The sequence below is a fragment of the Urocitellus parryii genome, chromosome 2 (assembly GCF_045843805.1).
Source record: "Urocitellus parryii isolate mUroPar1 chromosome 2, mUroPar1.hap1, whole genome shotgun sequence".
NCBI classification, from domain to species: domain Eukaryota; kingdom Metazoa; phylum Chordata; class Mammalia; order Rodentia; family Sciuridae; genus Urocitellus; species Urocitellus parryii.
In genome coordinates, this window is record NC_135532.1 from 44,793,465 (window position 1) to 44,820,940 (window position 27,476).

The following is a 27,476-nucleotide window of genomic DNA, read 5'->3' on the forward strand; positions in this document are numbered from 1 at the left end:
GTCCCCCCAGCTGTGGCTCTTCCTTTTCTGTTGCTAATGAATACCTTTTTTTTTTTTTTGAGAACTTACATTGCACCAGGCACAATGATAGCAGCTAGTAAGAGAGAGACCCAGTAAACAGGAGTGGCCTGTGCCTCTGAGGTGCTCACAGTACTGTGGGGAAACAGACATGTAGCAAACAATGGATCAGCTGCAGAAGAATAGTAATATCTGTTGCATTCATTCCCTTCTGCTACTTCACCTGCCTAACCTCCTCATTTTGTCTCTCCATTTTCCCTATCTCCCCATTCTAATGCAGTCTGTACAAAGCAGCCGAGTAATTTCCCAAATTATTATCTTCCATACTTATTCTAATGATGAAAAGCATTCTTAGCTTCTCATTGCTAACACTACAAAATACAAACTTATTTCACCTCAAGGTCACAACCAGAACATAATTTGGCTCTCAGTGAGTAGTTGGTGAATAAGTAAATGAATGAATGAATCTGGACTAACCCTCTCGATTCAAATTTTTATTTTAAAATTATATGGCTCTAGTCGCACTACTTTAGCTATATAGATATAAACCCTGCCCCAATGCACATCACCACATTCTTTTCTCTGTCTCTTACTGGTGCCACTCTTCCTGTGTCTCTGAGAAGCCCTTCTTAGCTACCTCCCAACTGCCCACACTCTCAAGCTTATCTCTAGATCCACCTTCTTGAGTCTTTCCCAATCTTACTCTCTTCCAAATGTCTTTAAAACTCTTTGTTGGAGCCACTCATTTGCTACTTATTGGAATGTGCTAGTGGAAACTGTTATCTTTTGATAAATATGCCCTGTCTCTTTCAGTAGGATCCCCATAATTTATCAGCTTCTGTGAAAGTGGAACTACAATTGTTAGCTCTCATATAATAATTACTTAGAGTGCTGAAACAATGCATGTGGAAGAGAAAACAACATTTTCTCCCAATAACTAGGAATGACACATTCCCATGTCTACCTCCATTGCAAGCTGAACAAGGGATCTGACAGGAAATCATGAGGCAGCAGCCTTTGCTAGCATGATAATGAATCAGGAACATCCTGATCAACATCTTCTTTCCCATCAACACGACAGAATTACAAATCTATTTTCAGGACTAGCTCCATCAAACCCACCAGCTGTCACAGGGTTTTTCATAATTTATTTGGTTTGATTATTAATGATTCAGACATATTTAAATTGGGAAGTGGGAGGAAAGGATTACGAGGACTTCCCAGACTCCCTGGGCTAAATTGAAAAGCATCTCTTCTGATACAATTCTCGGTGACCTTCAAGCTTTGGAGGAGTCAAGCAGCAAATAACTATGTTTTCATCTCATTCTACAACATTATCATCTGTTCCATTCCAAAATTCAAGAGCCAGAAGGCTTAAAAATTATCTGTTTTACTTCTCAGAACAACTGGGGAGCAGTTACCCCTATAAGCTAGTTAAGTTTCTCCCAATGGTAACACCATAACCAGAAGTCTTCTCCAGCTTCTCCGTGCTGGACCAAGTCCTCCCCGCTCCACACTACAGGCCCCTTGGTGACATTCTGTCATGCTGCCTATCACAGTGTATTCAAACTTCATGCATCTTTTCATTCCACATGAAATACAATTTCTTTGAGATCAGGGTATTTTTATCCTTATAATTTCAATCCTTGGAAAGGTATCCAGCAAAGAGTAGGCCTGCAATGTTTAAGATGAACAAAAACACCCAACTTCTTGTGGTTTTCAACTTCAGATTATCTTAATGCTACTTCAGGAAGTGTAGGCTGCATACTCCAGCTGTTGTGATGTCTCTCAACTGGGTTTTGTGTGAGCTGCCATGCTGGGGATTGAATCTAGGGCCTCCTGCAGGCTAGGCAAGTACTCTTCCACTTAGCCACATCCCCAGCTCTCAATGGATTTTTAAAGGTTCATTTCAACAACCCATTGACATTAATGAGGCATTTTCACATGTGTGATTGAATTACTCTTCACATTAACGTTCAATTTAGGTACTATTATTCTCAATTTACAAGTGAAGAAACTGAGGCCAAGATAGGTCATATATGGTAGGTAGAACAATAACCTTTAACAGATATCAGGCCGTAAGCCCTGGAACTCAAAAATGTTACCTTACAAGGAAAAGGATCTTTGCAGATGTGATTAAAATAAGGAGTTGAAGATAGTGAATTTATCCTGGATTTTCTAGTGGCCCTAAGCTCAAACACATGCATCTTTTTTTCCATATTTTTTATTGGTGCATTATTATTATACATAATAGTGGAATTCATTCTGACATCTTTATACATGCACACAATGTAACAATATAATGTATCAGTCCTGGGCACAATCACATGTATCTTGGTAAGAAGGAAGCAGAGGGAGATTTCACACACACACACACACACACACACACACACACACAGGGCAGAGAAGATGAAATACAGAGACAATGCAGCAAGATATAACAGTAAGCCAAAGATTATTATTAGCCACTAGAAACTAGAATAGACAAGGTACAGATTCTCTCCTACAGCTTCCAGGCAAACCCAGCCTAGCTGACTCTTTGATTACAGCCTAGTTGAACTGATTTTGGACTTCTAGCTTCCAGAACCATGGAAGAATAAATTTCTGTTATTTTAAGGCACAGAGTTTGTGGTAACTTGTTAAAGCAGCCTCAGGAAACTAACATAGTGAGTGAGTGGCTAAATTATTATAAGTGGTTCAATCAATCAGAATTCAAACCCAGGTGCTCTGGTTTTAAATCCCAAACATATTCCCCTGATTCACATGTCTAGGGATGCTCAGATTAAGACTCAATCCCTGACTAGAAACTTCAAGAAGCTAGATTAGCTTTTCCACCTTTTATAGTGGGTAGAGTGGCAACTCTTTCACATTTCCTCCTTAACACTGAGCATATCTGTTTGTGACATGCCCAGAACTAGATGAAGCATTTTATATACATGCATTGTCTCTTTCAGCACTCACAACTTGAGGAGTCAGATGTGATTGTTACACTGATTACAAATGAAAAAAAAAAATGAAGGTACAGAGTGGTTACATTTCTCATCCACGATTCCACAGACTTTAGTTATTAGCATATCTAATAACAAATCCTGCAGGATGACATTTTAAAGGGTTTAGCTGTGTTCAATCTCCCTCCCACATCAACTTCTTTCTTCCTTGGATTTTCTTCTTGTGTTTCCCCAAGTGTCTTCCCCAACTCAAGTGAGCTATGAATCACCCACTTCCACTGCCTTAGGAATATTAAAGTAGAGAGAAGAGGCAGTGGCATGAAATCATGCAGGGACAAGTTTGTACAAATTTGAAAAAATAGAATCTTTGGTGCTCCCATGTCCCTCAGGCTAAGAAACAATTTCATGACTAGGGAGAAGAGAGGACGGAGCTCACAAACAAGAATGTAGGACCTCGAGAGGCCTTCCAACTTCACCACCACAGGAGAAGTGTGGTAGCAGAACCAGCACTCAGCAATCTCCAGTCACCCTCTGACCAATAAGTGAAGTTCATCTAACCTTTGCTTAGTTCCATCTAACCCTCCTGGTATGGACAATCATCTCCACTTCCCTCCTGTGACTGGGGATTGAATCTGGGGCCTGGGTCACTGATATAAGGAATCACAAACACCGGGAAAGAAGAGTGGGGCCCTGACACCTTGAAGAATAGGACAAAGATATTGGAAGAACCCCTAGGACTAGAAAGTACCATTTTGTGGTCTCCCTTAATCTTTCCAGACTCCCCTCGACTCTACCCCTATCAATGTATGGCAACCATCAACCAAGCCATTGGATTAAGGACGCATCCAATGATTCCATTGCATTGCAAGCTGTGGAGGAGCCTGACTGAATTGGGTTCATCTATCAAGAATGTGACATAAAGAATGATACTGATTTGTAGTCAGTGTCAAAATACTTAGAGATTTTGATATTTACTTGGTGATTTCATCATACACCATACCACGGGGTCATTTACTCTACAGATAATTCAACTCTTATGTTGTTGTTGTTGTTGTTGTTTTTCCTGACAAATGACTCATTAGAAAACCAATCACAGTCATGGAGCAATGCACATATTAGCCTCACTTCCATTTGTTCTACCCACAACATAAGACCCATCCATTTAACCCTGGGCCAGGCCTAGCAACAATTCAGAAACTGGAAAGGGCAGAGCACCAATTATAATCCATAAGGTTTGGGCTACCGATGAGGAGCAAATAGCAAGGCTGACCTTTAAGACTTATGCTAACATGTAGGTTACCAGGGTCCACTTAGTCAAAGACCTTTGCCCAAACAACCTAAAAAAAATTAATAGCATCCCCTACCCTAAGCAAACAGATCTTTTGTCAATCTAAAGAACCAGACTTAAAGCATCTACACAGTTATTTTTTAATGTTAAAAAATTTTTATTCAATGAGGACAAAAAGAAGGAAAGTGTTGCAAGAGATTGTATTATCAAGCAACTAGGCTTTAAAAGTAGACCAATCTTTGGTTAAAATGTCAAAACACATTTTCCCATTTAACACCATCCCACAAATATATTGGCAAATTTTCTATGCATATTATGTGTTCATCCCTAGATCAAGCACCAAGAGGAATAAATTTGTGTTACTAGGCTTCTAGATGCAACTAGTTCCCTTTCTGATGCCCACTCAAAAGAAATTTACCCTGCCATATTCATGTCTTCTCATTAGACATTCCTGGAGCATTAGATCATTCCATTTGGCGAGGCTACAAAAATGACCCATCTCTGCCCTTTGGGATGCCACAGCATACTGCACATGGGAATCATTATAGTCTGAGTTTATCTGTAGGAGCATCACTGAGCAGAAAACGAAGCAGCACATAGCAGATCCAGGATTCAAATTATTACTCTGCCACCCTCTCCCTGGGAAAGTTGCCGCTCCTTTCTTTTAAGCCCCCCTCCCCTGCCCCAGACAATTTGGAAGCCCCTTCTTTGGTCTCTCTATGGTGAGTTGCTTTCTTATAATTATCAATATTCAACATTCACTAATTATCCATATTGTATGAGATTACAAGGTTGCTTGACATGTATATATGGCAGGAATATTCCAAGTGCTTTTACCTATTGCCAATGTTCTTCCAGAGCTGGAAATTCCACAGAGGAAGCGTGTGCTTGACTTGAACTTTTGAGTGTCAACTCTTTTAAGTAATTCCAAACAAAGCATAAACTCTGCCATCAGAGAAGCATTTGAAAAGGAAGATCAACGCAGAGCCTGAGCAGCAGATGGGGCTTGAGAGCCAAGAATAAAAAACCCAGGATGCGTCCAAACTTTAAATCATTATTGACTGAGCTCTATGCTGTCTTAATGGCTTTTACTACCTCTCGGTTCCAATTTGAAGTGCATATTAAAGCAAGCAACATTGCAAAGACCAGAGGGGCTAGAATAGTAAACTACCCATAGCTTAGTAATCGTTATGCATTAATTATTCAGGAGCTAGAGCTACTCTTTGCAAACATTAAAACCAGTGACAGCAAAGAAATATGCTTCCCCTTTGGAGGATGGGAAGGAGTGGTGCTATTTGGGGTTGATGTTAGCATGATATTTAGCAGAGCATGACAGCTTTAGTAGATAAATAACGTAATGTAGTATCATGCAAACTGTTAGCAATGTATTGGAAGACTCAAGTATTCCCTGTAGGGCATTTACATTGGATTTGCTATGATTGCAATATCTGCACAGTGATGCATTACGTGTTTTATTCTCTTTATTATATGTTTTCATTACTTTGTGTGTTAGAATGCAATAAAGAAAGCTGAAGCAATAAAAGCTGATTGATAATAATAATTCTGAAAAGATGCAACTTCCTTTCTAAAGCAGTTCCAGAGTCAAAGGAACCAATGGTATTTGATCATCTGTTCTTTTGTTGAGATTTTATCCTCCTTTCTGATAAAGGAATGGTTATTGGTTCAGAAACAGCTTTCAGTGACAGCTGGCACGTCTTGGTTAAGAAGGAGGAAGGTGGGGAAAATGGGTCCCATTTAGAATGTTAAATCCTGCATGTGGTTCACTTTTGTGTTTCTCTCCTTCCTTTCATATTCCAAATCTCAAATATCAGATGTTGTTTTTCAAAAGAAAAATAAATCACTTTTTTAGGAGCAGTACCTTTGGGGCTGTCAGTTTTTTGTAACTACAACAAATACCTGAGACAATCAACTTATAAAAAGAAAAGGCTGGGCTGGGGATGTGGCTCAAGCGGTAGCGAGCTCGCCTGGCATGCGTGCGGCCCGGGTTCGATCCTCAGCACCACATACCAACAAAGATGTTGTGTCCGCCGAGAACTAAAAAATAAATAGTAAAAATTCTCTCTCTCTCTCTCTCTCTCTCTCTCTCTCAAAAAATAAAATAAAAAAAAAAAAGAAAAGGCTTATTTTGGCTAATCATTTCAAAGATTCCAGATCATGATCAGGTGCATCCTTTGATTTTGGGCCTGTGTGAGGCAGCAGAGCGTGGTGGGAGTGAATGGGGAAATAGGAACATTCACCTCATGGCCAGAGGGTGAAAGAAAAAAGAGAAAGAATGGGGGTCCCACAATCCCCTTTGATGGCACATCAGTAATGCCCCACGAGGCCCCACCTCTTAACGTTTCTACCACCTCCCCAAATTACTACACTAGGGACGAAGTCTTTAGCACATGGACCTTTGGGAGACACTTAAGATCCAAACTATGGCAGGTTTTTTTTTTTTTCCCTCTGACAGCCTACCCTCCTGGATAAAGTTTATTCAAAGCTCTTCCCAGGGGATTCTCTTAGCAGCTCTAAAATCACTAGAATTGGGAACTTAACATGTATGTGCACATGTACATGTGTTGGGGTCCCAACCTACATTTAAGTGAGCTTCAATGGCTAAGCATGATGAACAGGTGAAAGGGTCTACAAGGATCAGACTTTGCACTGCAGTTTTGCTTGGAGTGCAGAGTTTACTTGTAACCATTTAGGGAAGTGGTTGGACTAGAAAAACAATCTTATGTTTCTATGGGGCATCAGAGAGAGGAGCTACATACAAAAATGAGGGACTTTGAAGAGCAAAGGAGTAAGAATGTTACTTAGGTAGAAAAAAATGAAATGCAGAGTCAAGGTAAGTATCCTCCTCCTCACTTCTATGTCAAATGCATAATGACACTAGGATGCCTAGAAAACACAATCCCCAAGGGTTTTTGGCTATAAAGGGATGAGCAGAGAACAACTCCATCTGAGGGTAAGACAGACATCAACATCTTTAGGAAGGCCATCAGCTTTGGTGACATGGAGAGGCATAGCCTAAAAGATTCCAAAAGCAACATACATCAAAGCACAGCTGAAGACCCCTGTCTTCCTAGGACCCCCAGAAAAACTTAGAAAACATTTTACTGCAAATTGAGACCTTATATTATGTAAGTGTGGCATAGGTTAGTGAAATTTCAATTATAAACATTAAGTGTTTTATTTTACCCAATACAGATGATGCTTTGGGGAAACTTGGGTTATTTGTAAAATAAAGGCAAAATTCCATTTGTAATTGCAAAGGGCAGGCAATCACTTTTAGTGTTGGATTTCTAAAAGGCTCAAGCAATATAAATCACCACATTACTGGAAGATAGTAATGATATATTCCAGTTAGGCCAGTGAGTCCTCCTATGGGGGGATGTCATTGCAGAGGTGACATAAAGGATAGGGGTGCCTAGGGACCACATCAAACTGGTAGGGGCAGTACTAACAAAACATTGGACACATAAGAGTGAACCAGAAAGCTTGTCAAAGTTCAGAACACCAGGTTCCACTCCCCAGAGGTGTTCAACTCAGGTATTTTACAAGGCCCTCGGTGCTATTATAATCTTAATACAAGTGGTCTTCAAAGTACTTTCAAATAAACACCATGATGATGCTATCTGTAAAGGACAGTTGGATCTGCATTGCCAAAGGCCAGACCATTGTCAAGGGAATCACCCACTGAGGCTGTGCCTAGAAGAGATAGGATGCTGGTAAGGCAGAGAGTGAATGAGGGAGATAACGTGGTATGCTGTGACCAAGCCTTGGGCACAGAAAAGAGAAGTCAAGAGAAGCCGAGGAAAGAGTGAGGACTGTGTCACAGATACACAGGGGTGTTGAATCACAGCTTTTACATGGTGCTCTTGGCCTGATGCCAGAAGGCCTGCCCCTGGCTGGACAGTAATGGATAACCCTCAAGAGATAACTACATATGACCATCTATTCCAGATGCTTTCGTAGTCCTTGTGTATGGTAGGTATGGCTTTAGAGTTGCCAGATGGACTTCTTAAATACATTTTTAAAAAATTTTCCCCAACATTTTAAAGCATATGCAATATTTCTTTTTTTCCTCTTTCCACATTTTTTATTGGTGCATCATAGTTGTACACAATGATGAGATTTATTGTTACATATTTGTACATGTACACAATGTAACAATATAATCTGGCCAATATCATTCTCTAGTACTTCCTTCCTTCCCACTCCCACCCCCGGCCCCTTCCCTCTACTAATCCCCATTTGATTTTCATGAGATTCCCCCACCTGACCCCCACCCCTTCTTTTCCTTTTCTCTCTCTAGCTTCCACATATAAGAGAAAACACATGACCCTTGGCCTTATAATTTTGGCTTACTTTGCTTTACATAATGGTCTCAAGTTCCATCCATTTTCCTGCAAACAGCATGATTTCCTTTTTCTTTATGGTTGAATAAAACTTCACTGACTTTAAATATGTTTTTCTTAACTAGCAGAATTATTTGCTGTTGAGTCATAGGTATTAGTTTGCAGGTTAGTTATATTCAGGTCAGGACAGTAAGTCCCCATGATAAGCTCTTTATTTCTTCATAGATATTACTCCTCAGAGGTCACTCTATGAGTCAACTAGGATTGTAAGAAGATTATGTGCCCTGGAGGCAAAAGGCCTAACTATTGGCAAGTTGGTAATATTGGCATATCATTCTATCTTTTGGGGGGCATTGCTGCATATTCTATAAAGTGGGAATAATTGTACCTACTTACAGCTATTTGTGGATTAAGTAAAATATATGTAAGGCACCTCTTCACAGTTCTTGGGGTTTAATAGGTATACTGAATAAATGATAGCTGATACTATTATTACAAGATTAGTCTATAGCTTTAAACAGCTCTTCTTTTTTAAAATTATGGTTAGCAGATCACTATACTTTCCCAAATTTTAACTCAAAAAACTGAACTATTTTAAAAATACCTCAGCATAAACATTTACTTATATTTATTTCTGTTATATTAAAATAGAATATATGATTAGTGTGAGCTTTACAGAAATATCAACTCTTGAAAAAAGATTATTTTTTTTCATGTGATTTAATTTAATGCCAGTTTTTCCTAGACTTAAGCTACAGTATCCTGTTAGGAGTAATCCTTTAAGAAAGGATTATCCTTAATTTATGTATGCCTATTTTTCATGCATCTCCTAAACACAGGTGGCCTCTGGAGAGCAGCAGGTCCACACAGCCTCATCCTGTCCCTCTTGATGTTGTTTCTTAGTACAATTCCTCTTTAACTGCTCCATCATTTGCTAAAGTCTAAAACACACTCCAAAAATCCTAGTCTTTTTTCACCACAGGTATAATTAAGCAAAAAGTGTGAGGCAACAAAAAAAAAAAAAAAAGAGGAGATTTCAAACCCCGTGGGTCTACTTTTGGTGGATATTCACTCAACTGCAATATTTTGAAGTTTGTGGATTACTAAAATACAGTTGGTAAATTCCATAAAATGATAAATTTGTAAAGTGCTTTGGAAGCATAGAGGAAGGAGCAGCTCTAGGTGGCAAGAGCAGAGCAGAATCAAGGAAGAAGTGGTATTGGATCTGGGTCTTGAGATTACAAAGGTAGAAAGGAGAGCCAAGGTACTGCAGGCAGTGAGAGCACCATGTATTCAGAAAGCAAGCCTGAGAAGCAGGTTGTTATAACTGCATGTGTGTCTTTGGAGGTTGTGATGGAGGATGGAAGTTGAAACCAGAATGGCAGGTAGGGACTTGACAAGGAATATCTTTGAATCCAAGCTATGGAGTTGGCATTTTATTTACATGATTCAACAGACTTTAAAAATATTTCAAATGCAGTATCTGTAAAACTTGTAAAGAAAATAGGAGACATGTTAAAAAATCACCGCAACTAATCCTTTACCTATGAGTCCACATCACAGAGCAGCCCACATCCCATACTAACACAAAGTAGTGGTGCTACTCCATCAGAAAAGGGACATCAATCACCAATATCCTACTTTGGTGACTTATATTATCAGTGCATCAAACTAAAATTTAGCCTCTGTTTATGTCTGTGCACAAATCTTAAGACCTAGAATTGTGGATTTTGCCAATTTAAAGGTTTTTCCTTTTTTCTTTTAAAATCATTATGTTCTATTTGGAAATGAAATTTGCCACTTATTCTATCAAGGATGTTAGTCACTTAGATCTACAAAACCAGGATTCTGAAGCTAACTTCAATATGATTCTCACAATAATGTTCACGCTACTAGATCTCTGATCAGAAACTCCACACTACCATGAGGGACAATAATTTGAACAAGGGGACATGACACTGAGTCTAGAATGCTTCTGCTGTGACCTAAGGGAATCTTGAAAAATTACATAGATTTCACAAACAAAATCAAGCTCTGTTAAATTTACAGATTCTTCACCTTCACCCCCCCCCAACACACACACACACACCCTGCAAATAGTTGCTTACCCCTAAATCACACAATTTTGGACAATTAATGATCAAAGTTTCATTTAACCAAACTATTACTTCCCCTCAAATCCTAACCTAATTACCAAAACTAACTTCAGTGACCCTGAGAAAATTCTCAAGAAATTCTTCTGAACAATAAAACTGAATACTTCAACAGAGTGAAATTCCGCACTTACATCTCTTTTGTGAGTCATTAAAATGAACTTGGTCTTAAGTCTTCTTGTTGTCAGACTCGTTCAACAATATTCTTAATATCTCTCTAGCTGTCAAGAAAACTGACAAAATTACCATTCACTTATGTTCCAAATCATGGTTTTATGAGACTCATTTCATCATGGTTGAAATACCAGGACCAATATAAAAGGACCCAAAGTTTAAATGCCACTTATATTACAGCAAACATCCTTATCTTCTGATGATGAGGAAACAGAAACAAGGCAAAGTGTGGCTCAGTTTCAAAACTCTATTAATCCTCAGTTGAAGGTCTCCTTCTGGGACCCCCTTTTTCCTTTGATCATTTATGTGCATCTTCTTCAGTTCTAAGTAGATTATTGAATCTCTCTACTCTGAAGACAACATAGAAGGATGAAAGGAGTGAACTTGGAGCCCAATCCCAGGAGATCTTGGTTCAAATCTAGTTTCGTGTAGAACAGCTCTGTGGCCCAAGGCCTGACAACCATACTGGCTCAATTCCCCCAGGTGTATAATGAAGATAAAAATAATCTGTGCTTCAATGTCAAATGGTTTTGTTGAGTGGTGATGTGGTGCTTTATGGGTGGATGGACATGACTGGTAGTTCTTGGTCTCTTCATATTTGATAACAAATCAAAATGCTAATCTTATGAAGACCTTGACCAGCCAGATTATCATCCTGGAAGTAGAGCCCAGTGACACCATTGGGAATATGAAGGCCAAGATCCAGGATAAGAAGGTATTTCCCCCTGACCAGCAGAGGCTCATCTTTGCAGGCAAGCAGCTGGAAGATGGCTGTATTCTTTCTGACTATAACATCCAGAAAGAGTCAGCCCAGCACCTGGTCCTTCATCTGAGAGGTGGCTATTAATTTTTCTATCTGCATTCATGGTGCATGCTGATAGTATTATGTTGCACATAGCCCTTTGTCCCAATTTAAGTTTAGAAATTACCAGTTTCAGTAATAGCTGAACCTGTCCAAAATGTTAAAAAAATTATTGCATGGTATAATAAAAAATAATAATCTGCTTCTTTGGGGTCTTCTTGTCTGTATATATGTATTAAATGATGTCAATAAGTACCTTGACAACCTCCAGTTATCTTCACAAGAAAAGTTTGAAATTCTTATTGCATGAAAGGAATCTGGTCAAACAAAAATCACAAAAGAAGATGGATGAAATGAATATTACATCAGTAGTAATAATTGAGGTAAATCGATTTGATTACCCAATTAAAAGAGCAAGAACAGTGAATTATATGTTTTTTAAAATAATCACAACTGAAACAATTTTAAAAGGGAATATTTAAAATGAGAATCCACCTAAGGATTAAAGGATTCACAGGAAAATGGAAGAAATTGGAGATGATAATGTTAAGTGAATAATAAGGAGGGGGATATGATCAAAGTACATTATATGCATACATGAAAGTGTCACAAAGGAACCAATTATTTTGTACAATTAATATGTGCTAATAATTATAATGAAAGATTAAAAGCATAGAAAATGTATAGTAGCTAACTTCACTTAGCTTTATCTTCTCTAACTCCATCCATTTACCTGCAAACGCCATGATTCATTCTCTTCTAATCCTGACTAATATTCCATTGTGTATATATATGCCACATTTTTTTATCCATTCATCTATTGCAGAGCATCTAGGTGGCTTTCACAGTTTAGCTATTGTGAATTGTGCTGCTATAAACAATGATGGAGTTGTGTCCCTGTAGTATGTTGTATTTAAGTCCTTTGGGTATAGCCCGAGGAAAGGGATAGCTGGGTCAAATGGTAGTTCCATTCCCAGTCTTTCAAGAAATCTCCATACTGCTTTCCACATTGGCTGTACCAATTTGCAGTCCCACCAGCAGTATTTGAGTGTACCTTTTCCCCCACATCCTCACCAACACTTATTGTTGTTTGTATTCATAATAGCTGCTAAAATAAAAGTATTATGTCCAACTACAAAACAAACAACAAACAAAAAAAAAACAGTAGTGTTGTGCCCAATAAGTTTCAAAGAATACTCTGCCATTAGGAGGCAAGTTTTATGACCTGTGGCAATACCATAAATGTATATTGCCAACTTTCCCAATTAAAAAGTGAGGCTAGCTGTCCTCTATCATTGAGATAGAGAAAGTGCCATTTACCAAATCAATTACTTCAGGCTACATAGCCAGGCCTGAGTGATCTGGTTTTAAACTATGATCATATTTTTTTCTGCAATAACAAAGTTCCACAGTCAATGATGAAAACAGCAATGTGACCTTTCTAACTTGTAGATCAATTTGCTAAAGTCCAGACAGTTTGTCTTTCTTAAATTTGGACTACCAACTTTAACTCCCAGAAAAGAAGAATGTACATTTTCACTTTTCTGTGAATTGAAGTCTTCACTATATAAACCACATGAAATTTATGATTTTGTAAGTTAACAAGGTGAATACTGGCATTTACACATGGTCCAACTATGCTCCCAATACAGAAGACCAACATGCAAGGAAGTATTACAAAAATACATATATTCCCTAGAAAGAGTATGGCTTGGTCCTGGCTCCAGATTAAAAATGCTTTAAATACTAATTTAAAAAAAAAATTAAACATTGGAAAAGCTTTTTGGTTTTTGCTTTGTTTTGTTTTATATAAGTAAATACAGATAGCTGCCATCAAGTAGATATTATAAAAGGGTGGCAAAAATCATAACTAGATGTATTTTTCAACAGTAATTTGGTCATGCTATTGATAGTTTAGGTAATTATGCTTGCATATATACTTTGGCTTAAGAAAATGGTTAATATTTACATCATATGGGCTGGGGTTGTAGCTCCGTGGTAGAATGTTCATCTCACATGTGGAAGGCACTGGGTTGGATTCTCAGCACTACACAAAAACAAAATAAATGTATTGTGTTCATCTATAAATAAAAAATATTAAAAGGAAATGTATAGTTGGCATGTATTTAACAAAATAAATCTGGACTTGCTACCAGTCTCCAAAAGTCATACAAGCAAATTCCTTAACATTATTTTGTGTTTTCTTTCTGAGCTCCCCTGACACACCTTGGAGAATCAGCAAAAAACTTCAGCAAAACAACATGTTATCGGCAATCTGGAAATTGGGAGAGCTATTGGTCACTGAAGCCATTTTTCTCTTGCATTATGTCATCTAGAACTTGTACCTGGTTAATAGAACCTAAACCATATCCAAATCCTTCAGAGCAAGGATGCCTGGCAAATGCAGTACACAGAATAGCAGACAAGAATAAGGTTGGCATAGAAGTCAAACAAGCGAATCTACCAGGTCTGCCACAATGAGCTTCATGAAGTGAGTGGGGATGTATTCTTTCTATAGTTATTCTTTAAAACAATTTGTACAGCATTGTGAGAATTTTAGATTGTGAAGACCTTCTCATTTTGTTAAGGCAGAGGCTTGAGCTGCCTTAAATTAGAATAATAGAAAAAATGGGACATAATTCCCACTTGTCTATGAACAAATCAAGAAGTTACATCGACATTGGAAGTTCCAAATGGTAACAGCAATGGGCTTTTCCTATTATTGAGTCTAAGGAGAAGTCTAGCACTAGGTAGAGATTTTTAAGAGAGTGATATGGTGTCCCAGCATCTACCCTGGAAAAATTATCATACCATTTTATTTCTATTTTAGTATCGGTACCATAGAATATCACTGTATTTTACACATTTACACATGTGTATACTAGTGTGTGTACATACACACATACCTTTCTCAAAGTTTCCATGGATTTAGAATTGATTGAATGTTGTCATGCCTCACTTAATATTCTTCCATGAAAAAATCAATACAACAAGCCAAACTCACAGTCTGTCCAACTGAGGAATGAGATTTTATTTTTGTCACAGAGAGGAAAGCCATCCTTCTTATCAAAATGAAGATATGTGGCAAGAAGAGCCAGTTGTATGAACTTGGATAAGCCACTTACTCCCTCTAATTCTTAGTTTCCTCCCATTTAAAGTGAGGATAACCTAAATCGCAAGAATTAATTATGCTCAAGCCTCTTGCATTTTTCTTAGTAGAAATCCAATAAATGTGAACTGAATTCAGTTAAATTAAACTGGGGATATTTCCAGCATATACGGGATCACAGAGTTATCCTAGTTATCATAGGTAAGGCTGTATTGGTACAGGGTCATGAGACTAGTCTTCTTGTACTTCTCTGGGTCATTGCTACACATATACCACATCTGGCTGGATTCCTTCAATACTAAGATCATCCACTGTCAGTTTTCTCACACATCTGCTGCATGTTCAGAGCACTGTCACCCAGCCAGCAAAACCTGCCCTCCTGCAACATGTCATGCAAAGCCTCTATCCTCGGTCCCTCCTCCTGGGCACCCAGACCAAATCTGTTAAGCATCTCCAAGACAGAGAGTCTTAGTGACCACATATAAACAAACAAACAAAAACACAGAGTTGTTGGTGGAGGGGGGAAGAAGAATCAAAAAGAAAGCAATAAGATGTTGGTTTGCACAGAGAAAACCTTCAAGCTTTTGAAATTTAGTCACTGTCTTAGCTAGAAAGCCTGTTTCTGAATCAGGCACTTTCTCGAACACTGATCTGAGGTAGATAGCATGCCTCCTAGCCTGCATATGCTAAGGGAAAGGTCAGCACTCAACCAATCAGCAAGAAAAATGACGATAAAAATGTGAGGCAAAAACTGCATGCAACCCGTTGCCAACTCCTGTTTTTGAAATTCTAAATTGCAAGCTGAACCATATGGTTCCACATACCTTCTTGACTAGTGGCTTTTCTCTTGGGAAATGACTCAATCATGCATTTGTGTTTCTGAGGATGGCTGAGTTTTCTAAAAGCCCCCTGTCCTCATAAACCTACATACTTTGTGTTGCAGGAAAACCTTGTGACAAGCAGAACGTTCAAGAGTCATTAGCAGTCACACTCATAAGCTTTCATACTTACCCACAGCCCTCCGAGCAGGCCTCCCTGTGGTTACTAAATTTTTCCTCTTGCTGAGATTTCCCAGCATGCTCTAGGATTATCAAGTAAAGCCAAATATTAAGAGGAAAATCTTGAAAATCCTTCAGTGCCTGGGGCGGAATCAAATCAGAGGAGCTCTCCACTCTGGCACCAGCCAGCTGAGCTACAAACACTGACCCAGCCCACGCTGAGAAGACTCATCATGAGCAGAAAACCCGTAATGTTGCCAAAATACATTGCAGACTCACAAATGGGGGAAATGAAGTATATAAAACAGTAGGAAAGTTTGCAGAAATAACAGTTAATATTTATTTCAGGCATTCATCTGTACATGGCAATGCTGAGATGTTTTTCCCTTGGCGTTTCTTTCTGCCTTCAAGGCCTTCTGTTGGATAGTCTGAAGTCCTTAATCATAGAAGCCATGCACTATGTCTCAATTTGCAACTCCACACAGCTTTTGTCAAAGTGAATGCTGGACCCAAAAAAAAAAACAGTTGACATTAAAATGAAACAAAGCTGAGCTGGAGTCAAAAACATGGATGTCGAGATTTCTGGTCAAATGAATTTTATTGCACCATGTTTTAGTGTCTTTTTTTTTATGTATTCTACTTGGTTGCTCAGATTGTGAAAATTACAAAATAAAAATTAAGTGGCTGTGTAATATCTGACTTGTCGGTTTTTCCACCTGGCATTTCTTTTGCAGCATTGACTCTCTCTCAAGGAGGGGATGCATGAAATATGAAAAGCCACCTGTCTCATGCAGTGGATGGGAGGGGTAGTGGGCTAAAGTATGGCTGCCTGGTGTCCAAACCTACCTCTACTATTCTGAGCTATGTGTCCTTAGACAAATCCTTGTGATTCCCTGGGTCTTCCCTGTGTTTAAACTTTTACAGGAAATGCCATTCTCAGAAAAAAGAAAAACAAAAAGTCTCTGGGATGGTTTCCTCCAAAGAAGAATTTCTGAGCCTGGCAGGACCTATGTGCCAAGTACCCAAGTCTGAAAAATCTGAATAATCAGTTTATCTGTCAAATAAAAATGGTGTGCATGGGAAAATCTGACAGCTCAGCTCAGAACTTAGTCATACAAGCACTATTTTTTATATTTTTGCATACAACAGAAGGGCTTTATTTGTACTCCCCTTAACCTCACTCAGAATATTAAAAAGATATGTATTCAGAGATCAAGATTGTATCAAATTAATCATTTTGCTGCTTCATCGAGGTCATTCTTAAGTCAAACACCTTTACTCTTTGTTTTCTGCCAGTGCATGGAGATGAAGACTAAAATGTCTACTAGTGCAAATGCGGTTTTGCCTTGATTTGTCCTAAGGTGCCAGCAGTTTGACCTCCTTGGCATTTTCATTGTCACTGCAAATGCCAATGCAGTGCAAATAGCCAAATGAGAACATATTTGACCCCAGATTCCCTCTGGGAGGTCCTCAGGGTGCACAGACAATGCTCTGAGAACCACTGTGTTACTCTATAATATAAAAATATGAATGGACACTCAGCTTCAGAACATCAGACCTTGAAGCAAGGAGAGAACAAAGGGGGATGTACTGTTTCAAATACAAAATTTCATCCTAGAACTTAAAAATCACACACACCTTGTATTTTCCCCACAACTTTATTTATAAAATAAATAAATGTGCTAACTAGTAAAAGCACATTGCTGTATGTATTAAGGAAAACTATAACAAATAACCACTTCTGTGGCTTACAACAGAAATTTATTCTTTCACAGTTCTAGATGCTGGAAGTCCAAAAATCAGCAGAGCCATGGAGCCTCTGAAGGTTCTCAGGAAGAATCCTCCCTTCCTTCTTCCTTGATGCTGGTGGCTCCCAGCAACTCTTGGTGTTCTTTGACTTGAGCAGCTTCTCTCTATCCTCTGCCTCCTTCCTCATACAGCATTTTTTTCCTGTGTTTGTCTGTGCACCCTCTCCTCTTCTTCTAAGACACGAGTCATTGAATTTGGGACCTCCCAATCCAAAAGACTGCAAAGTCCTTATTTCTCAAAAAGACCACAGTCATAGGTTTCTGTATTAGGACTTGAACATATCTTTTTTGGGTACACAAAATGAGAGGCAGGAATTACTGTCATCATAATTATGTAGTACAATAAGTTTAATTGTGTTTCTTAAAGCCACTATATTACATAATAGTAATGGATTAAGGGTCATTTCTATTCCTTATTTTCTTTTGCTCTTCAAAAAGTTAGAAATATTGAGTAAGAAATTTTATTTTAAAACAACTTGAAGTATAATCAATACGCAATAAACTACACATATTCACAGTATACAATATGGTAAGTTGTGACGTATGTATATACCCATAAAATCATCACCACAATCAAGAATATAAATATAACCATCAATCCCAAAGGTTTCCATGTGCTTCTTGGTAACCCTTCCTTCTGGTTTTTCTGTACCTGCACCCCATGTGCCTGGAAACCACTGATCTGCTTTCTGTCATTGAGATTCATTTGCATTTTATAAAGTTTCATATAATGGAATCATACAGTATGCACCCTTTTCTCTCTGTTATCTTTCACTCAGTATAATTATTTCACAATTCATCCATGTGGTCATATGTGTATCAATAATTCCTTCTAAATGCTACATAATATTCCATTTTATGGATATATAATGATTTGTTTATCTATTTACCTGCTGGTAGAAATTGGGGTTGTTGCATGATTTGTCTATTACAAATAAAACTGAGCAATAAATCTTTCAAATGCCAGGAATTTGCTTCTGCAATCTGCCATGTATTTTAGTTTTTTATGAACCTATTAAAGTATTTGTTGCTGTAAGTCCTTATGGTTTCTAAGAAGGTCAAGTTCCTCTGGTACAACTTGTGGAAAGCTTTTTGGAAAGAAAGATGAATGATAAATCAAGAGCCAAAAAAAATTGACAATCTTCTACTCAGTAATCTCACTGTTAGGAATTTTGCCTAAAGGATTAATTTTTAAAAAATAGAAAAGAAAAAGTAAGCTGGTAAAGATATTTTCTACAGAGCTTTGTACAATAATAAAACATTAGAAGTAACCTAGATATAAAATGTTGAAATATTTAAATGGCATGAGAGTGTTTGATATATAATATTTAATTCAAAAAAGCACACTATAAAATTATGTCTATACTATGATTAGAACCATATACAATTCAGATACATTTGCAGATGAGGAGTCTAAAAATTATTAGTGCATTACAGTAATAGAATTGGGAATGACATTTTTGTTTTATTTTGTCATAAATTTATGCAATAATAAGCATCAACAGGAAATATTTGACTACTCTGAAGACACTAAACCCCTAGTTTTCTCCTTAATGTTCATTTGATTTATTTCCTATCATTGGTTGAATAAATTAGGATGTAATCAGAGGTCCAACTTAGTTTACCCCTATGTATTATTACACTTCAGACAGACCTTAAAGGCTGATATTAGCAAGTATTCTATATTCTGAAAGTCCTTTTCAACTCAAAAGTATATAAATTTACCTGAAAAAAATGGAAAAATCTCAATAGTTACTGAGGATGTGTTTCATACAAATACACACACTGCTGGTGGGAATTTGATTTGGTACAACCACTTTAGAAAACTATTGGTGTTATCTAATAAAGCAGGATATCTTACATTCACTATAACCATAAATTCCCCAGTTTGGTGTATGCCCAATAAAAATGCATATACATGTTCATCAAAGACAAGCACTAGAATATCGATAGCAGCATTATTTGTAATAGACACAAGCTGGAAAATATTCAACAGAATGTTGGAAATATTCAATGAAGAATGGATAAATACATCATGGTGGAGAAACATGATAGAATATTATACAACAATTAGAATGAATAATCCATATATAAACACATATTCATGTGGCTGAACATCACAAATATTGAGTGAATCCACATTCAAAAGAGTACATAGTATATACTTCCATTTATGTCAGTACAAAACCAGACAAAATTAATCTGTGCTTTTAAGGATCAGAAGGACAGATACTTACATAAAGGAGCATAAAGAGACTTTGGGGCGGGCTGGAGTTATAGCTTGGGGGTAGAGCACTTGCTTACCACGTGTGAGGCACTGGGTTTGATCCTCAGCACCATATAAAAATAAATAAATAAAATAAAAGTATTGTGCCCAACTACAACTAAAAATATATATTAAAGAAAAGAGAGATAAAAATAGGGCATGTATTTGTGAATATATCTTAAAATTCATTTTTTATTTCTTTTATGTTACAATTAAAACTGAAGTTTAGAAGTTAATAAAAGAAATCACCATGCCTGTCAATTTACCAGCTCTTTCACCTCTCTACCAAAATGCTGTGTTTTCAGATATTAAAAATGGCTAAAATTTTTTAAAAAATAAGAAAAAGAAAAAAGGCTTTTGGGGTATTTATAATGTGCTATTTATTGACATAAGTACAAGTCGTATGAATGTGTTCAGTTTGTGGAAATTCATCAAGCTGTATATTTATGTGTACTTTTCTGTAATGTATATTATACTCCAACAAAAGTTTTTTTTTCCTCAAGTCTACAAGCATTATTAAAAGTGTTAGCAGGAGCTTTCTTTTTTATGTGGAAACCAAAAAGAGGGACAGTTGGCAGAATTAGTATAGTGCTGTGAATTTACAATGAACTAGAAAAATCAGGGTTATATAGCAGGATGCATCTGGGAACTTTGTAACCAGCCAGGAATTGTTATTGCTATTTACAGAACTGAAAGCTTTCAATAAATTTTGTTTCTTCCATTGCACACTGTCCGATGATTGGCAAAGAAATAAAATATAGAATCAAGAAGGCCAGAATGCCCTCTGTGAGAATAAAATGTACTGCCAACATGGCACACAGCTGCACTTCCATCCAGAGTTGTATGGAGCTTATGAGAGGTCCAAGCTGCTGTATGACTTGGAGAGCTAGCATGCTTCCTATGCCAGAAGCACAGTTAGAAACAGGAAACAGAAAATATGTTTCTACTATAATCCCCAAGGAAAAGAAAGAAAACTCTTCTCCAACCAAGACAGGAAAGGAGGGGAGGGCATCAGCTCTCATCTTATTAAAGCTAAGCTCCAAGAAGCAAAGGAGAAATTCTCTACCCAGCTGAAGAATTATTTTCCTGAAATCTTCATGTGTTGCTCAAAAACTGTTTGGTTATCAGAATCTTTATTAAGAATTTCAAACATCCACATGTTAAGAGCCACAGCAAGTTTCTTGGACAATGTATTTGAACCTTCTATGTGACTTTGCAATTGAAAGACAGGATCTAAAAAGAACTGGAGGCAAACTGGATACAAGCAATGGGGATGGTTCAATAGCTCATGGTATACTGGGGTACAATAAAGTCATTAAAATATAATGAGTTCTAGAACCAAGATTATTATGACTCAAAATTGGGTGGGGAGGGTGAGCAAGGGAAGCAGATTACTTCTAGATAGGGAATAGGGGTGGGAGGGAAAGAGAGGGAGAAGGGGAATAGCATGGATGGTGAAAGGAGATCCTCATCACTATACAAAATACATGTATAAAGATGTGAATTTGGTGTCAACATACCTTATATATAATCAGAGATATGATAAATTATGATATAATGGTGTATTAAAAATTGTAATGCAAAAATAAATAAATAAATATTACCAAAGAAAAGATTATGTTCTCTAAATACCATTTTCCACTAAATGGAACCAGTTCTCCATGGAGAAGTAACTCAATCCATGTCTAGAGTAGAAAGTGCACTGTGTATTCTAGGGTACCTTATTGTGCCAGAAAGTAGGGAAACCATAAAAACTATCAGAGTCTTGTCAAATAAGATGGAAGAAACAATTCTAAGAGGTTTCTACTGGCTGAGGATAGGACTACTTGAGCATCAAATAGAATAATAGTTTCAATAAACTAAAAGACATCAAAAATATATTTTAAAAAATTTAACAGTGCAAAAAAAAATGTTATTGATCACCACTGGAGGTTGCCAAAGCACTCACTCACTATTCAAAAAAAAATTGACAAATAAAAGGAACTGATCCTTTATTCTGCCTTTCCTATACAAACTTCTCTTTTGATTACTGGCGATTGAACAGGGAGAATTCGTCATAGAAGCATATCATCTAAGAAATGTAGAAAGATTAATAGGTTTAGAAAAATCATTTTTCAATTCTGAGTGAAATAACATTAGTAGGTAATGTTCATAACTGAATAGTACAACCAGCAGGTCAAGGTGGATGGGGAGCTTATACTGGTGAGATGAAGCTAACCACACCTGACTCAGAAGCATCACTGAAAGTGGGCTGGCCAACACTTTAACGTCCTAGTGTGATACAGCAGGAAGTGCCCAACATCAGATGTTAAGTGTGATACAGCAGGAAGTGCCCAGCATCCGCTGTTAAGTATTCTAGTTAAAAGAACTGTACCTGAATCTAGTCAATCCTCTATAGTCAACAAATCATTTAAAAGAAGCACAGAATAGAAGAATGTATTAAATGACACCATGAGGATATTATAAGCCAAATCTTGAAGATGGGGGAATTCTAGAAGGAAAATAATTTGACTTCTTTAACAAATAAAAGTATTAAACAAGGAGAGGGAGTAAAAACTTTTATAAATTTCAAAGATAATTAGAACTTATATTAGGCAAATGAAATGTTTGGCATTTGAATCTTTAAACAAACCAACTATAAAAAGATATTTCTGGGGCAGGGGTTATAGCTCAGTGGAAGAGTGCTTGCCTGGCATGTGTGAGACACTGGGTTTGATTCTCAACACCACATATAAATAAACACAGTCCATCACAACTAAAAAAATATATTTTAAAAAAAAGACATTTCTGAGGAAATCAGGGAGATTTGAACATGACTTGGTATTGGATGGTTTCAAAGAACTATTTGAAGAATAGTGAACTATGTGAGAATGGTATAATGGCATAATTTTATGTTTTTAAAAATCCCTGTTTGTTTATGATACATACTTGTTAGTGACATGAAGTGTGATGGGTCAAAACAACATAAAGTCTGGAATTTGCTTTTAAGTATCCCAGCAAAACTACCTGAAAAATTTAAAAGGCTGGGTGGGAATAGATGTAATATTATTTTTGTTTTCAAAACTACAAGAAAAAAAAGCATTTTATTTATTAAAAGCAAGAGAATGCAACCAATATAAAAATCAAAATCTTTAACTTTCTCTGCTTGTCCAATGGGAGCTGGATGTTATTCGCACATTTTCTAAAGGTCCTGATCCTTTCATGAAACCTTTACACAAGGGGAAGGTGTGGGACAGATTCCTTAAGCAACCCTTTGGGAGAACTATTTATCAGGATGGGAGTAATTGCTGGATCTTTTACTTCTTTCCCTCCAGCTTCCTGTGTTCTACAAAGTAGTCATTGCATGCAATGGTGAAGCCTGCGAAAAGAAGCTCTGGAAGTCCAATTTGCCATCTCTGCCCTGGTCCAGGTTCTCCATTATTTTGTCCACAGCCAGAGGATCTTTTTTTGTTCTTCTAAAAATCCAGGGAACTCCTTTTCCATGAGTACTCTCAGGTCCTCGTTGGTTTAAGGAGCCTTTATCTCTGACAAATTTGTGAAATGTAAACATCATAGTTTCCATGGCAGGTTCCATTTGAGATGGCATTTTGATGAAGTCTGTTGAAAACTTGCAAGGGAGGCGCAACACCGACTTTGGGCTAGCTGGGATGGCAGGGCGGCTAGCAGAACACAGCAGGCCGTGGGACTGTGACTGTGTGCCTTTGTGAGTGAATAAAATACTATTGATAAAATGTCAACCATTGTTGAGACTCGGTGATAGCCAATGTGGATTCACATACTGTTTTCTTCATCTTTGTGTGTATCTTAAATTTTCCCTTTTATAAGCAAAAATAAATAAATAGAGTTCTATCGATTGACCTGGGAAAACATCTATAATGTCTTGGTGAGTGAATAAAGCAAGCAAGATGAAATATAAATAACTATAATATGAACTCATCTTAAGAATAATACCCTGACTTTGTAAAATACACCACATATATATTTTAATTTTATACACACACACATAAACATGTACATTTGCATTGATTTTATGATCACTGATAATTATTTGGAAGGGCACACTGTACATAGTAAACGTGGACTAGCTGGAGAGAAAGAGAGATATTGATGGAGAAAGAATAGGTAAAAGAAAATGAAAACAAGACACAATGTATGGATTTATAAGAAATTATACAACTACATATATATTTCTATATACAAAAAGAAAATTGCTTTTAATTTAAAAAATAAGTGAAATCAGTCCATATTTCTGAACTTGCCTGGTTTCTAAGCCCTGACATCTGGTAGCTTCCAGTCTGCAGCAGAGCAAGAACAAACCAGGAGCTCTCCAGGAGCTGCATTCTCTGAGCTGAAGTGAGGCAAATAGAATCAGGTGCAGCTAGGGTATTTGGGATGAGGGAGACTGAAAATCATTACCTCAAAATGCACCGAAACTCTCACCACTGTGGTATGGAGTGAATCAGTAAGGAAACAAAATGAATGTCAGATGAGCATACCACAGAGAATGAATATCTCTTTCAGAGCTCAAGTATCCAAAGAAGGCTCACCAGCATCAGGCAACCATGGGGCTAAGGACAAACACAGACCAAGGATTCAGAGGTCTGAACATGTGCCTCAGCTCAGCCCAGCTACATACTAAATGTATGACCTGGAAAAGAAGCTTGACCTTAATTTCTATACAAGCAAAATGGGAATGCAAACACCTGACTTGTGATGATCAAGTAAGGTAACATACATCTACTTTACAAAGAAGTTAACTAAAAACTAAAATTAAATAACTAACATATATATGAGGCAGGAAATGTTACTGCCCTGTCTCATATGCATGCAACACACACCCCTCACCATGCACATGCATGCTCACAAATGGAAATATACACCATTCACATATAAAATAGTTTATACTTGATATCAGCAGTCAACCAACAATAGATTGAAATATTTGAAAAAATGTTTGTCTTTACTGAAGATACATAGTTTTTTACTTCCTATTATTATTCACTAAACAAAATAGTATGATGCATATTTACATAGCATTTACATTGCATTAGGTATTATAAGTAATCTAGAGATTACTAGAGATTTAAAGTATATGAGAGGATATACATCATTTTTATATAGGGACTTGAGCATCCATGGATTTTGGTATCTGCTAGGGGTCCTAGACCCAATGCCCCTGGTGAATACCAAAGGACATCTGTATATGCCTAAGTACAGCAACAATATAAGTGTTCCCCCAAATTTCAGATGAGGAAACCAAAGCCTAAAGACCTTAAAAACCCAAAGGTCACATAGAAATCTAGGTATAATGATGTTGGAATTTGGCAGAGGTGTAAGCTTTGAAAATAGTTTCATTTGTAGCTATTAAATACTATTTCTGAACTTAGTTGAGTCTGTAATCCTTGGCCAAAAAACATACAAAGTCAGTTGTTATGGATTGAATTATGTCCATCAAACTCATAAGTTATAGTCCTAGCCTTAAGTGGTGGTCTTTGGTGGTGGGATCTTTGGACAGAGTTAGATAAATTCATGAAGTGGGATTCTTATGATGGCATTAGTGCTTTTTTGAGAAGAGACACCAGGAGTATCTCTCTTGATTCTGTGTGTGTGTGTTCACACTCCTTCACCCCACCCTAACATACAGTGTCAGCATATAGTAAAAAGGCAGCTGTCAATAAGCCAGAAACCCAACCTGGCTGAACATTGTTTTTGGATTTTTCCAACCTCCAGAACTGTTAGAAAATGAATGTTTGTTCTTGAAGCCACCTGGTCTATGGTGTTTTGTTATGGCAGCCGAGGTTCTTTGAATCAGATAAAGAGTCTCTCATATTTACTCAATATCCTGAACTTTCCATTTCTCATAGAATATTTATTACCTTGTGTTGTTAGGACCATTTCCTAGCAGTATGACCTTGGGTAAACTATTTAAAATTTTCTTTTGCATCTGCTTCCCTCTCCCTAAAAGGGGGAAAATAGTGGAAACTATCTCATAAGATCTTCTCATATCTTAATGTAATGATTAAGTATATATATATATATATATATATATATATATATATATATATATATATATATAATTATAATGAAGTGAGCTCACCTAGAACAGTAACTGATAAAAAGTAAAGACATAATAAGGAGGAGAAGCTCGGGTCACTGTTATTTTGTTGTTATCTACATACATGGCTAAAATATAAACTCTATAGGGATCAAGAGACTTGGATCATCTTTCTTACAATTGTACCCTGAGAATAAACATAGTAACAAGGCACATAAATTTTTGGTAAGTGAATAACCACATGAAAAGAAAGAAAAGAATGATTCAGTGAGAGGGAAAACATTTTCAGGAAGCACATACTGTACCTATAAATAGAAATGAAAACTATTTTCTGAGAGATTTTGGGCAGAAATTTATAAGTTGCAATTTAATTGATTTAACACAGCCAGAAAAATGAGGAAAGAATAGTAGAGCATAATATTCTTTGAACAGCTGTCCCATGAATAGTAAACTATCCATGGAAGAATTGTCAGGGGTGTACTCTATCCTAAAGCCCATTAAAGCTGCTTGAACAACCATTGCACAGGTTTTGGTTTTTCATTTAATTTTAATAAAATATTTTACTGGAGGAAAGTTTGGGGTGTAATAGCAATGAAGTGTGTCTACTGCTTTAGATGACATTTCATTTCATTTCTGGGCACCTGTGGAGATGAATATACTAATCCTAATGCCTGGGAATTTTGGTGGCTGGTTATCCAAAAATGAAATGTCATGTACCGAAACTTATTCTTTATTGTTTAATTTCCAACTGTCTATTCGGAGAATCAGAATGACAAAAACAACAGCTATTTCAGGATGGGGGACCACGTATTATAGAAAATGCATCTCAGTTGGAACTTCAATCCTGTTCATGAGGAAAGATCAATGAAAATGTGAATTTTTAAAAGATTCCTCATTGCTTCCTGAACAAGGGTGATTATCATTATTATTATTATTTTGTTTTGACTGAAATCATAAAGGAATGGCCTGGCTATTGTCCCAGTTGCAGCCACACAGTCTGCATAAACAATCTACAGTTCTAGACAAACCTTTATAGCCTGAATAAGTCTGGCAGACAATGAAAGCAGTAAGTAAGTTAGATTTAAAAGCAGGACAGTGATCTGTGGCTCACGGAAGCTGGCGCAGACAGAGAGCCTGTTCATTCTATTACTCAGAACACATGACTATTCTTCAACCTTATCACATATCTCAAAATATCACAGCATAATTTCCACATTGGCCTAAATCATCCCAGAAAATTTAGCAATGTTGCTCTGCTCCTCCGAACTGTAAATGAGTAGTCTGATTCTATCCCCAAAACAAAGAGGGAGGAAAATTCTCTTTTGGTCCATTCTCAGAAGCCCCAAAGGCTACTTCTCAGAGATTTAAGTCATAGCTGTTTTTACTGGGAGATACCCTTGTGTTACCTATCTCAGGTCCCACCACACCCACTCCTGTAGAAAAGGAGGAAAGAATCAATATTTAAGAAAGTATGTTGTACATTTGTTTGGAGA

At 37.2% G+C, this 27,476-nt stretch overlaps 1 pseudogene; it reads right to left on the reverse strand.

The window, feature by feature from the left end:
- Positions 1–23,224: 23,224 nt before the first annotated feature.
- Positions 23,225–23,514, reverse strand: LOC144253281 (protein S100-A10-like; annotated as a pseudogene).
- Between the last annotated feature and the right edge of the window lie 3,962 nt (positions 23,515–27,476).